Here is a 12,455-nt window from a genome sequence, read left to right as displayed (position 1 = left end):
ACTTCTCCATATCAATGTGTATAGTATAACATAGTAATATATAACTTGTGTACTAGTGACATATTTACACATAGTTTTCTTTTTCCATTGTAGCGCATTTGTGTTTCTGTTACTCAAAACTCTCAAACAATCATAAAAAAACCCACAAAAAAACAAACAAAACAAGAAGGGCTAAAAACTCCTCACAAAAAAAAACAAGTGAAAAGAACTTCTCGTCTTCCATACCTGGCCCTCTTTGGGCCCACACAAAGAGCATTTAAAGTGACCTTCCTTTGTGACTGACGTGACAATTGGCTTTTCCCTTCCCTGCCCATTTCCATTTATCCTCCCATAGTGTCCAACAACCTTAAAAAGAAGCCAAAAATGCTCATACAAAAAAAATTAAAAAAACACTAAGTGAGAAAAAAGAAAAAAAATGATAATATCATCCCCCCCCCCCCCCAAAAAAAAGGGGCAAACAAGCAGGAGAAAAACAAAAAAACAAAAGAAGAAGGAAAAAAAAGAAAAAAAAACTGTAGCTACCCCCTCCCGCCCATTTTTAATTTCAATGATAGAAAAAAAGCTGTTATAAGTCTAATCCATTTCTTTGTCTTGCCATTTTCTTGGATTTCTTGATCAATTATACAGTAGTTTCTTTTCATTTTTTTCCAGCCATGCCAATGCTTTGTTTGCTGTATTAAAGAGAAATACTTCACCAAGAGCTATTATGCGTAGTCGTGCTGGATATAGCATGGCATATGCAATTTTCAAATGCTGTAGTCTCCTTTTAATCTCCAAGAATCTAGCCCTTTTCTTCTGTATTTCTGGAGAAAAATCTGGATATACCGAGACTCTAGTTCCATTGTAGATTATGTCTGTCTTTTATCTTGCTTTTTGCAAAATGGTATCTCTAGCCTTGTAGAAAAGCATCCTAGCCAGAAGAGGCTGACCACCTGGTGGCGGTGCCCAATATGGGGATTCTGTGTGCTCTTTCTATTGTGAAAAATGTTGAGAAAGATTCCTTTCCAAAAGTTTCAAAAAGCCATTTTTCCATGAATTCTGCAAGGTTGGAGCCCTCACACCGCTCAGGCAATCCCACGATTCTCACATTGTTCCTGTGTATTCTGTTTTCCATATCCTCCATTTTGGAGGAATACCTATTGACTTTTTCACTGATTGCCTTCTTTTTTTGTTTCAGTGGATTGATGTCATCTTCTATCAGGCTAATCCTTCCTTCCAGGTCTGTGGTTCTTTCCCTTGTTTTTTGTGCATCATGCAGTAAAAAATGTATTTATTCTCTTATGCCCTTTAATTGGTCAGACATTTCTAACATAATTGATTTACATGAAATCACTGCATTTAATACTTCTTTCAAGGAGGGCTCCTCCTCCATTAGTGCACTAGCCTCAGATAGTAGCACTGATGAATTTGCTGTTTGATCTGCTCCAGCCTTTGTCCCTTGGCTTTTCCTTGTGGCTGACGCACCTTTCTAAATTTTATTTTGTGCAGTTGAAGCCTGTCCCTCTTTTGCTAGTGTATGGGCAAATCACTCCAGCTTTGCTGCTGCTTGGTTCGCTTTTTCTTTGGCAGAGCGCTGCACCTGTGTGTTTTCCTGCTGCGCAGCTTCTTCTCGCTTCTTTTTTGTCATAGTGCAAATCACTCAGATTATTTATATTGCAAGCTATATATTTCCTTATGAGCAGGAAAATTATTGAGCAATGTCTGAAGAGAAGGAAATACAGCACTATACAGCAACATGCCCTTCAAACCACCAATTGGTCTTCCAAATTAACCTTTTTATGTCTTTTAACTTTTACCACATTTATTCCCATTCAGTCAGATTAGCTTCTCCTTTTGTTTTATTTTTATATAGCCAGTCTCCTCATCATGTAGTCCAGGGGCTTTTTAAAGCTATTTTTAAAGCTATTTAAAGCTATTTTTTTCAACCACAGGATTATTAAATGTATTTAATGTTCTCACGCCTCCCCAGGGATTTTAATGCTTGCATCTTCTCTCTGTAACTCTTTGCTTTAGTTTAGGATACTGCTGACTTCTCCTCATACACCTTAGCAGGCACCACAGCAATGGACATGCATTTCAGCCCTGTGTTACTCAACAGATGGTCTGCCACACATGTCCTCCCTGCTGAAATGTTAGCCCTGTCCAAGAACCTGATGTAGCCAGGTGCAGCTTTGGCAGTCACAGGGATCTCCGCTTATGCCCCCACAACCGAGTTGAATGAAAGAAAGCTGCAGCGCTCTCTCACCCCGCCGCTCTATCTTCACCTCCAGCCCACATTCCTGACTTCACCTTCCACCAGCTCTCCCCGCTGTCACCACGGTTAGACACTCTTCCTCTTACATCCTCATGTCCACACCCGGCTCGACTTGTTGGCAAGTAGTTCCCAGTCTCCCACATCATAGTTTCTTTCGTGCATTAAGTCCTTTAAACCCTGCCATTGTGAAAGTGCTGTTCCAATTGCTGTCTCTGAGACATCTACCGTAAGAATATAGGGCAGGGCAGGGTCAGGGTGGCCTAGGATAGGTGCTGACTAGGGATGAGCTTCGTGTTCGAGTCGAACCCATGTTCGACTCGAACATCGGCTGTTCGCCCGTTCGCCGAATTGCGAACGATATGGGCCGTTCGCGCTAAATTCGTGTGGCTCGTCACGGCCCATAATTCACTGCGGCATCGCAGTGCATTGCTGGCTGATGATTGGCCAAGCATGCACTATGACCCGCATGCTTGGCCAATCACAGCGCCGTCAGTAGAGAGAGCTGTAATTGGCCAAAGCCAGGGTGGCTTTGGCCAATTATGGCTCAGGGGATTTAGTACACACCCCACACTATATAAGGCCGCCTGTGGGGCGGCCCTGTGTAGTGTGTGTTCCGGTGTGCTGAGAGATAGAGAGAGAGAGAGACAGTGTCATTTGATTTGAGTTAGATAGATTAGGCAGAACAGTCAGTCAGTTAGCTGCACTTACAGTGTATTGTGTATATATATGCATCCCAGGTGTTGCATATATATATATACACTGTATTCAGTTTAGCTAGATCCGTTCCTGTTATCTTCTATCTAGACTATTTACATTTAATGCAGTGCGTCCTGCTCACAGTGTTCAGCTAGATCCGTTCCTGCTATTTACATTTAGTGCAGTGCGTCCTGCTCACAGTGTTCAGCTAGATCCGTTCCTGTTATCTTCTAATCTAGACTATTTACATTTAGTGCAGTGCGTCCTGCTCACAGTGTTCAGCTAGATCCGTTCCTGCAATTTACATTTAGTGCAGTGCGTCCTGCTCACAGTGTTCAGCTAGATCCGTTCCTGCTATTTACATTTAGTGCAGTGCGTCCTGCTCACAGTGTTCAGCTAGATCCGTTCCTGCTATTTACATTTAGTGCAGTGCGTCCTGCTCACAGTGTTCAGCTAGATCCGTTCCTGTTATTTACATTTAGTGCAGTGCGTCCTGCTCACAGTGTTCAGCTAGATCCGTTCCTGCTATTTACATTTAGTGCAGTGCGTCCTGCTCACAGTGTTCAGCTAGATCCGTTCCTGCTATTTACATTTAGTGCAGTGCGTCCTGCTCACAGTGTTCAGCTAGATCCGTTCCTGCTCTTTACATTTAGTGCAGTGCGTCCTGCTCACAGTGTTCAGCTAGATCCGTTCCTGCTATTTACATTTAGTGCAGTGCGTCCTGCTCACAGTGTTCAGCTAGATCCGTTCCTGTTATCTTCTAGACTATTTACATTTAGTGCAGTGCGTCCTGCTCACAGTGTTCAGCTAGATCCGTTCCTGTTATTTACATTTAGTGCAGTGCATCCTGCTCACAGTGTTCAGCTAGATCCGTTCCTGCTATTTACATTTAGTGCAGTGCGTCCTGCTCACAGTGTTCAGCTAGAGCCGTTCCTGCTATTTACATTTAGTGCAGTGCGTCCTGCTCACAGTGTTCAGCTAGATCCGTTCCTGTTATCTTCTAGACTATTTACATTTAGTGCAGTGCGTCCTGCTCACAGTGTTCAGCTAGATCCGTTCCTGCTATTTACATTTAGTGCAGTGCGTCCTGCTCACAGTGTTCAGCTAGATCCGTTCCTGTTATCTTCTAGACTATTTACATTTAGTGCAGTGCGTCCTGCTCACAGTGTTCAGCTAGATCCGTTCCTGTTATCTTCTAGACTATTTACATTTAGTGCAGTGCGTCCTGCTCACAGTGTTCAGCTAGATCCGTTCCTGTTATCTTCTAGACTATTTACATTTAGTGCAGTGCGTCCTGCTCACAGTGTTCAGCTAGATCCGTTCCTGTTATCTTCTAGACTATTTACATTTAGTGCAGTGCGTCCTGCTCACAGTGTTCAGCTAGATCCGTTCCTGTTATCTTCCTACTGACAGGCAGGCTTGTCTGGTTACAGTATATAAAGCTACCTGAAGAAAATTACAGGTGTTCTATTTGATCCTATTAGTACCACGGTCAGGCAGCTAGACTATTTACATTTAGTACAGTGCGTCCTGCTCACAGTGTACAGCTAGATCCGTTCCTGTTATCTTCCTACTGACAGGCAGGCTTGTCTGGTTACAGTATATAAAGCTACCTGAAGAAAATTACAGGTGTTCTATTTGATCCTATTAGTACCACGGTCAGGCAGCTAGACTATTTACATTTAGTACAGTGCGTCCTGCTCACAGTGTTCAGCTAGATCCGTTCCTGTTATCTTCCTACTGACAGGCAGGCTTGTCTGGTTACAGTATATAAAGCTACCTGAAGAAAATTACAGGTGTTCTATGCCAGCTTAGTGCAGCTACAGGCCATTAGTATGTCTGGAAGGCCAAGAAGGAGAGGCAGACAGTCACAAGCCAATAAGAGAGGGCAAGCAGGCTCTGTGTCTAGTGCTGGTCGTGGAGACGGTGCATCCTCATCAGCACGTGGCCATGGGACACGCTTGGCCTTTTTTTCGGCAGCTGGCCGTGTTGAGCCGCAACATGCGGAAGACTTGGTCGAGTGGATGACCAAGCCGTCCTCATCCTCCTCATCCTCTCTCACCCATGCCCAGGGTGCTTTGTCTGGCAAAGCAGCGGCCTCTTCCCTCAGCTCAATGTCATCAGTGACTCCTTCCCTAGCTCCACCATGTCCTCATGAGGATTCCCTCGAACTGTTTGACCACAGTGTTGGGTACATGCTCCAGGAGGATGCCCAGCGTTTGGAAGGCTCTGATGACGATACTGAGCTCGATGAAGGCAGTAACATGAGCACGGACAGAGGGGGTGCCCAAGAAGGACAGCAATCTGGCAGTCATGCTCCCCCTGCTGCAGCATACTGCCAGGTTTGCTCCAGTGATGAGGAGGGAGGGGATGATGAGGTCACTGACTCAACGTGGGTGCCTGATAGGAGAGAGGAGGAGGAGGAGGAGGAGGAGGAGGAGGCGGCGGCACATCACCAACGAGGCAGGATGCCCTCCAGGGGCCAGCCTAAGGGCAGCACATTGACTGCATCACACCCCAAAGCTCCACATGTGCAGGGCGCTGCAGTCTCTGCGCGTTATTCAAAAAGTTCTTTGGTGTGGGCCTTTTTTGAGACGAGTGCATCAGATCGCACCGCTGCTATTTGCAACATATGTCTCAAGCGTATCTCGCGTGGCCAAAACATCTCCCGCTTGGGTACCACATGCTTGACCAGACATATGTTGACCTGCCATGCAGTTCATTGGCAAGCGTATCTAAAAGACCCACACCAAAGAACAAAGAGGATCTCTCCTTGCTCCTCATCAGCTGAGATTTCCAACCCCACTAGACCTTCAGTCCTCTCTGAGACCTGCAGTGAGAGGAATGAAGGTGTAGAATTAGGTGTGTCACAGCCAAGTACTTGTGGGCAATCTGCTTTTGGTACACCGACGTCAGATTGTACCAGGCAAATTTCCCTGCCCCAGCTGCTGCACCGCCGAAAGAAGTTTGCTCCCAGCCATCCACATGCCCAGCGGTTGAATGCTAGCTTGGCAAAATTGCTAGCACTTCAACTGCTGCCTTTTCAGTTGGTAGACTCTGCCCCCTTCCGTGAGTTTGTGGAATGTGCGGTTCCTCAGTGGCAGGTACCCAAACGCCACTTTTTCTCACGGAAGGCGATTCCGGCTCTCTACCGGCATGTGGAAGGCAATGTCCATGCCTCGCTGGACAGGGCGGTCAGCGGTAAGGTGCATATTACCGCTGACTCATGGTCCAGCAGGCATGGACAGGGACGTTACCTAAGTTTCACGGCGCATTGGGTGACTCTGCTGGCAGCTGGGAAGGATGCAGGACAAGGTGCAGTAGTGTTGGAGGTTGTTCCGCCACCACGCCTCCAAAATGCTGATTGTGACACACCTCTCTCCTCCACCCCCTCCTCTTCTTCTTCCTCCATGGCCTCTTCCTCGGAACCAGCGGTGCTCCGTAGGCGTTCAAGGGGCTACGCAAGTACGCAGGCCAAAAGATGCCATGCGGTGCTTGAGCTGGTGTGCTTGGGGGACAGGAGCCACACTGGGGCAGAGGTTCTGTCAGCTCTGCAGGGGCAGGTTCAGAGGTGGTTGACGCCACGCCAACTTAAGGCAGGAATGGTGGTTTGCGACAATGGCACCAACCTCCTCTCTGCCCTCCGACAGGGACAAATGACCCATGTGCCCTGTTTGGCTCACGTCCTTAACTTGGTGGTGCAGCGGTTCTTGGGCAGGTACCCGGGCTTACAGGATGTCCTGAGGCAGGCCAGGAAAGTCTGTGTGCATTTCCGCCGGTCATATAATGCCAGTGCTCGGCTGACGGACCTCCAAAAGGAGTTTAACCTGTCCAAGAACTGCCTAATCTGTGACATGCCCACCAGGTGGAACTCAATGTTGGCCATGCTGCAGCGGCTGCACACGCAGCAGAGGGCCATCAATGAGTACCTGTGCGACTATGGCACCAGGACAGGGTCAGGGGAGCTTGGTTTTTTTTCCCCACGCCAGTGGGCCATGATCAGGGATGCATGCACTGTCCTGTCACCATTCGAGGAGGCCACGAGGATGGTGAGCACTGACAGTGCATGCATCAGTGACACTGTCCCCCTTGTCCACCTGTTGGAGCACACGCTGCGTGGAATAATGGACAGGGCACTTGAGGCAGAACAGAGGCAGGAAGAGGAGGACTTCCTTAGCTCTCAAGGCCCCCTTTATCCAGACAGTGTTCCTGCGTGCCCGCCGATCACACAGGAAGAGGACGAGGAGGAGGAGGAGGAGGAGGAAGATTGTGTCAGTATGGAGGTGGAGCCTGGCACTCAGCATCAGCAGCAGTCTTTAAGGGATCAGTCCCAAGGAACACATGGACTTGTACGTGGCTGGGAGGAGGTGGCTGCGGACGTTGTTGTCCTTAGTGACCCAGAGGACTCCGGACCGAATGCCTCAGCAAACCTACGCTGCATGGCCTCCCTGATCCTGCAAAGCCTGCGTAAGGATCCTCGTATTCGTGGTATCAAGGAGAAGGACCAATACTGGCTGGCAACCCTCCTTGATCCACGTTACAAGGGTAAGGTTGCGGACCTTATCTTGCCATCGCAGAGGGAGCAGAGGATGAAACATCTTCGGGAGGCCTTGCAGAAAGGTCTGTGCAACGCGTTCCCAGAGACTGGGAGGTTACAAACTCCTGTTTCTGGACAACGTGTTGCTGAGGCTTCGGTCAGTCAAAGAAGGAGCGGTGGAGAAGGTGGCCGTCTGACCGATGCGTTCAGACAATTTTTTGGTCCGCAGCCCCAAGGTATGATCGGTTCCAGCAACCATCGCCAGCGTCTGTTTTACATGGTGCAGGAATACCTAGGGGCAAGATCAGACTTGGACACCTTTCCCACCGAAAATCCTCTGGGTTACTGGGTCTTGAGGATGGATCACTGGCCAGAGCTTGCACAGTATGCAATTGAGGTACTGGCCTGTCCTGCATCCAGCGTTCTTTCGGAACGCACATTCAGTGCTGCTGGAGGCGTGGTAACCGATCACAGGGTGCGTCTGTCCACCGACTCGGTCGATCGGCTGACCTTCATAAAAATGAATGAGTCTTGGATCACCACCAGCTACCAAGCACCTGATGCTGATGTAACCGAATAATTTTTTTTGAAATCTCAGATCCCTTCAAAGACTGCCTATGCTGATGCTGAGTGACTATCCCTGAGTAATTATCCTCTTCCTCCTCAATCATCACGCTGATAGCTTGTAAGAACATTTTTGGTTCTGGGCGCCACCACCAGTGCCTAAGGCACAATTTTTCAGCCCCTGTTTAACAGGGGCGTGTAATTACAATTTTTGATGTAATACTTTGCAGCAGGGCTCGTTCCTGCATTCCAACTAGAGTGTCTGTGAGGGGTTGCAGTGTTGTGGCACCAGCACCAGTGCCTAAGGCCCAATTTTTCTGCCCCTGTCTAACAGGGGCGTGTAATTACAATTTTTGATGCAATACTTTGCAGCAGGGCTCGTTCCTGCGTTCCAACTAGAGTGTCTGTGAGGGGTTGCAGTGTTGTGGCACCAGCACCAGTGCCTAAGGCCCAATTTTTCTGCCCCTGTCTAACAGGGGCGTGTAATTACAATTTTTGATGCAATACTTTGCAGCAGGGCTCGTTCCTGCGTTCCAACTAGAGTGTCTGTGAGGGGTTGCAGTGTTGTGGCACCAGCACCAGTGCCTAAGGCCTAATTTTTCAGCTCCTGTTCAACAGGGGAATGTAATTACAATTCTTGATCTAATATTTCACAGCAGGGCCCTGTGAGGGCTTACAGTGTTGTGGCCACAGCAACATCTAAGGCCCAAATTTCTGCTGAGTATATAGGGCAGGACCCTACTTTCAAACATCTAACTTACAAACGACTCCTACTTGCAAACGGAAGGAGACAACAGGAAGTGAGATGAAATCTACCCCTAGGAAGGGAAATTCTCTCCTGTAAGAGTTAATATGGGAAAACAATTTCTCCTTTCCACTGATGCTTTCCAATCCTTGTTCCACAAAAAAACCCAAATTTTCAAAAAACATTTTTCATTGGGACAAAAAAGTGAGGTGAAATCTTCTGAAGAGGAGGAAAGACAGCAAAACAAATGTCACAGGGGTGATAACCCTTCCCTATGTTTTCCAAAAAGCTTAGAAAAGATTTTTTCGCTGAAGCTAAACACGTTAAAAATGTTCAAAATTACAAACAGATTCTACTTAACAACAAACCTACAGTCCCTGTCTTGTTTGCACCACCTGTATACTGCTGTTCAGAGTATATAGGGCCTGGTGGCCCCACACCTTTCCTTATTTTAATTTGGGTGCGGGGTTCCCCTTAATATCCATACAAGACCCAAAGGGCCTGGTAATGGACTGGGGGGTACCCATGCCGTTTGTCTCACTGATTTTCATCCATATTGCCATGACCCGACATGACATTAAACCCGCAAGCAGTTTTAAATGAGATTTTTTCCTTTAAAAATGACATTTGGTGCAGGGACTGTTCTAAACATGGGAAACACGCGTCACTTTACAGGCATACTATAGGCACCCCCCAGGTACGATATTTAAAGGAATATTTCACTTTTTTTTTTTTTACTTTAAGCATCATTAAAATCACTGCTCCCGAAAAAACGGCCGTTTTTAAAAGTTTTTTTTGCATTGATACATGTCCCCTGGGGTAGGACCCGGGTCCCCAAACCCTTTTTAGGACAATACCATGCAAATTAGCCTTTAAAATGAGCACTTTTGATTTCGAACGTTCGAGTCCCATAGACGTCAATGGGGTTCTAACGTTCGTGCGAACTTTCGGTCCGTTCGCGGGTTCTGGTGCGAACCGAACCGGGGGGTGTTCGGCTCATCCCTAGTGCTGATGTAAACAGTTCTTTCAAAGTTTTGAAAGCTTATGAGCTCCAGTTGAATCGCATGTGTAATTTGGTCAACTGTGTGATGGGGGTGATGATTGCAGAGAACCCCTTGATGAAACTTCTTTGGAAGTTGGCAAAACCCACAAAACACTGCACCCCCTTCTTTTCGGTGGGTGCAGGCCAGTAAAGTATGGCAGAGACCTTCTGTGGGTCCATCTTTATTGCTGCCAGAGAAATCATCAACCCCAAGAACTTAATGCTCTGGCACACAAATTCACACTTCTCTGGTTTGTCCTAGAGTCTGTGTTGGCGAAGTCAGAGCAGAACACTATTGACATGTTTTCGGTGTAAGTCAAGGGACATGGAAAAGATCAGAATGTCATCCAGATATACGATGACAAAGATGTCCATGAAGTCTCGAAAAACATCATTGATACAGTGCTGGAAAGTGGCTGGGGCATTGCTGTAAGGTACCTGTGATAGGTAGTGTCCGAAGTGGAGGTTGTGTGCTGAGGATTCAGGCGAAAACTTAGTCAGGCAGATGAGGATGGCAACAGATCAGGCAAAGTGGTACACGATCGAAATCCAGAGATTGGTCAGGCAGGCAAAGGTCATACACGAGCTGGCAGTGAAGTACAAAATCAGCAGGCTAGAGAGTAGTCAGGAATTACTTCAAAGTTCAAATACGGTATTCAGAGTCAAAAAGCAGGCAAAACACTCAGGAAGCTAGTCCAAACATACGGGCACTGATAGATAGGAAGTGCTGCTATTTATGGGATGCTAGTGAGTCCAAGATAATGCATCAAACTAAGAGAACATAGCTATAACTCCAGAGCTCCTCTGTGGCACAACAAGTAAGACTGCAGCTGAGGGACCAGGAACATCCCAGTTCAAATACACCCAGGTACATGACAGGGCCCCCTCCCCAGTAAACCCCTCCGGGGGCCCAGCGGGGTTTATTGGGAAAGGAGGCATGGAAGTCTTGAATAAGAGCAGGAGCATGCAAATCTCTGGCTGGGACTCAGGAACAGTCTGTGACGAGATATCAGTTACAATGAACCAGATACCGTAGGCCACGACCCTGTCTTCTAAAATCAAGAATCTTAGAGACTTCAAACTCATTTTGTCCATCAACAAGAACAGAAGGATGTAGCTGTTGCATTCTGGAGTAGCGATTGAAAATTGCCTTTTTGAGGGGGGAAACGTGGAATACGGGGTGAATCCAGAGAGAGGAGGGTAATTTCAACTGATAGGAGACTGGCCCGACTTGAGCAATAATTTTGTAAGGACCGATGAATCGAGGGCCCAATTTGGTAGAAAGTTGTTTCAGTCTCACGTATTTGGTTGATAGCCAAACTCTGTCCCCCACCACATATGGAGGTATATGGCATCTTCGTTTGTTGGAGAAAAGCGCATACTTGCCTGCTGACTTCCGTAGTAATAAGCAAATCTTTTTCCAATGTAGCAGAATATTTTTTACCCGCAGATCTGCTGAGGGTGATAGCCTAGGGCTGCGTAGAATGGTGTGGTGTGAAGAGCACTGTGCCAACGGGAATTATTGGCGAACTCAGCCAAAGGCAAATACTCAGACCAGTTGGAGTGTAAGGCATTGACATAATGTCGAAGATAGGTTTCTAGAGTCTGGCTCATGCGTTTCATTTGCCCATCTGTTTGAGGGTGATGTGGGGTAGAGAGTGAGAGCGTTACTCCCAGTTTCTTGCAGAATGCTCTCCAGAATCAGGAAACAAACTGGGATCCGCGGTCTGAGACGACATTGGTAGGTATGCCATGATATCTCATAATATGGGAAAGGAAGAGGGTAGACAGTGGTTCCACTGTAGGTAATCCCGGGAGCGGCACAAAATGAGACATTTTGGAAAAGCAATCCACTATGACCCATATAGCAATCATGCCCTCAGACTTGAGTAAGTCTGTAATGAAGTCCATAGTCAAATGGGTCCAAGGCTGGCTAGGTGCCAGAAGTGGTTGTAACAGTCCAGTAGGCAATGCGCGAGGTACTTTATTAGCAGCACAGGTTGGACAGGCAGCCACATAGTCAGTAACATCCCTTTTCATATGAGGACTCCAGACATGACGTTGCAAGGTCTTAAGAGTGATGGTGACGCCAGGATGACCGGATAACAGACCATCATGAGCCCAGAGGCGTACAGGTTTTCTGAGGCTAGGGGCTATAAACAGGCGAACTGGTGGTATCTTCAAGCCTTGGGGAACACGATTCTGGGTTTCTTGTAACTGTTGGGAAAGAGCCGTAGAGATCTGTGCGACAATTTTGTGAGGCGGGATTATATACTGCTCGGTAGGTTGATCTTCTTCAGAGGTAGCGAACTGTCTGGAAAGAACACCAGCTTTCTTGTTTTTATGCCCAGGAACATAAGAAAGAACAAAATTAAAATGGGAGAAAAGCAGAGTCCATCGAGCCTGACGTGAGTTCAAATGTCTTGCAGTCTGAAGATACAGCAGGTTTTTATGGTCAGCGAGCATAGAAAAAGGCTTGGGAGCCCCTTCCAGAAGATGTCACCATTCAGACAATGCCAATTTGATGGCCAGTAATTAGGGGTGGACTGGGAATAAAAACCAGCCCTCGAAAAATGTCATACCAGCTCCATAGCATTAGTATACCAGCCCAACAGCA

This window comes from Aquarana catesbeiana, linkage group LG03 (genome assembly GCF_042186555.1).
Source record: "Aquarana catesbeiana isolate 2022-GZ linkage group LG03, ASM4218655v1, whole genome shotgun sequence".
Taxonomy (NCBI): domain Eukaryota; kingdom Metazoa; phylum Chordata; class Amphibia; order Anura; family Ranidae; genus Aquarana; species Aquarana catesbeiana.
Note: the sequence above shows the minus strand (reverse complement) of the source record.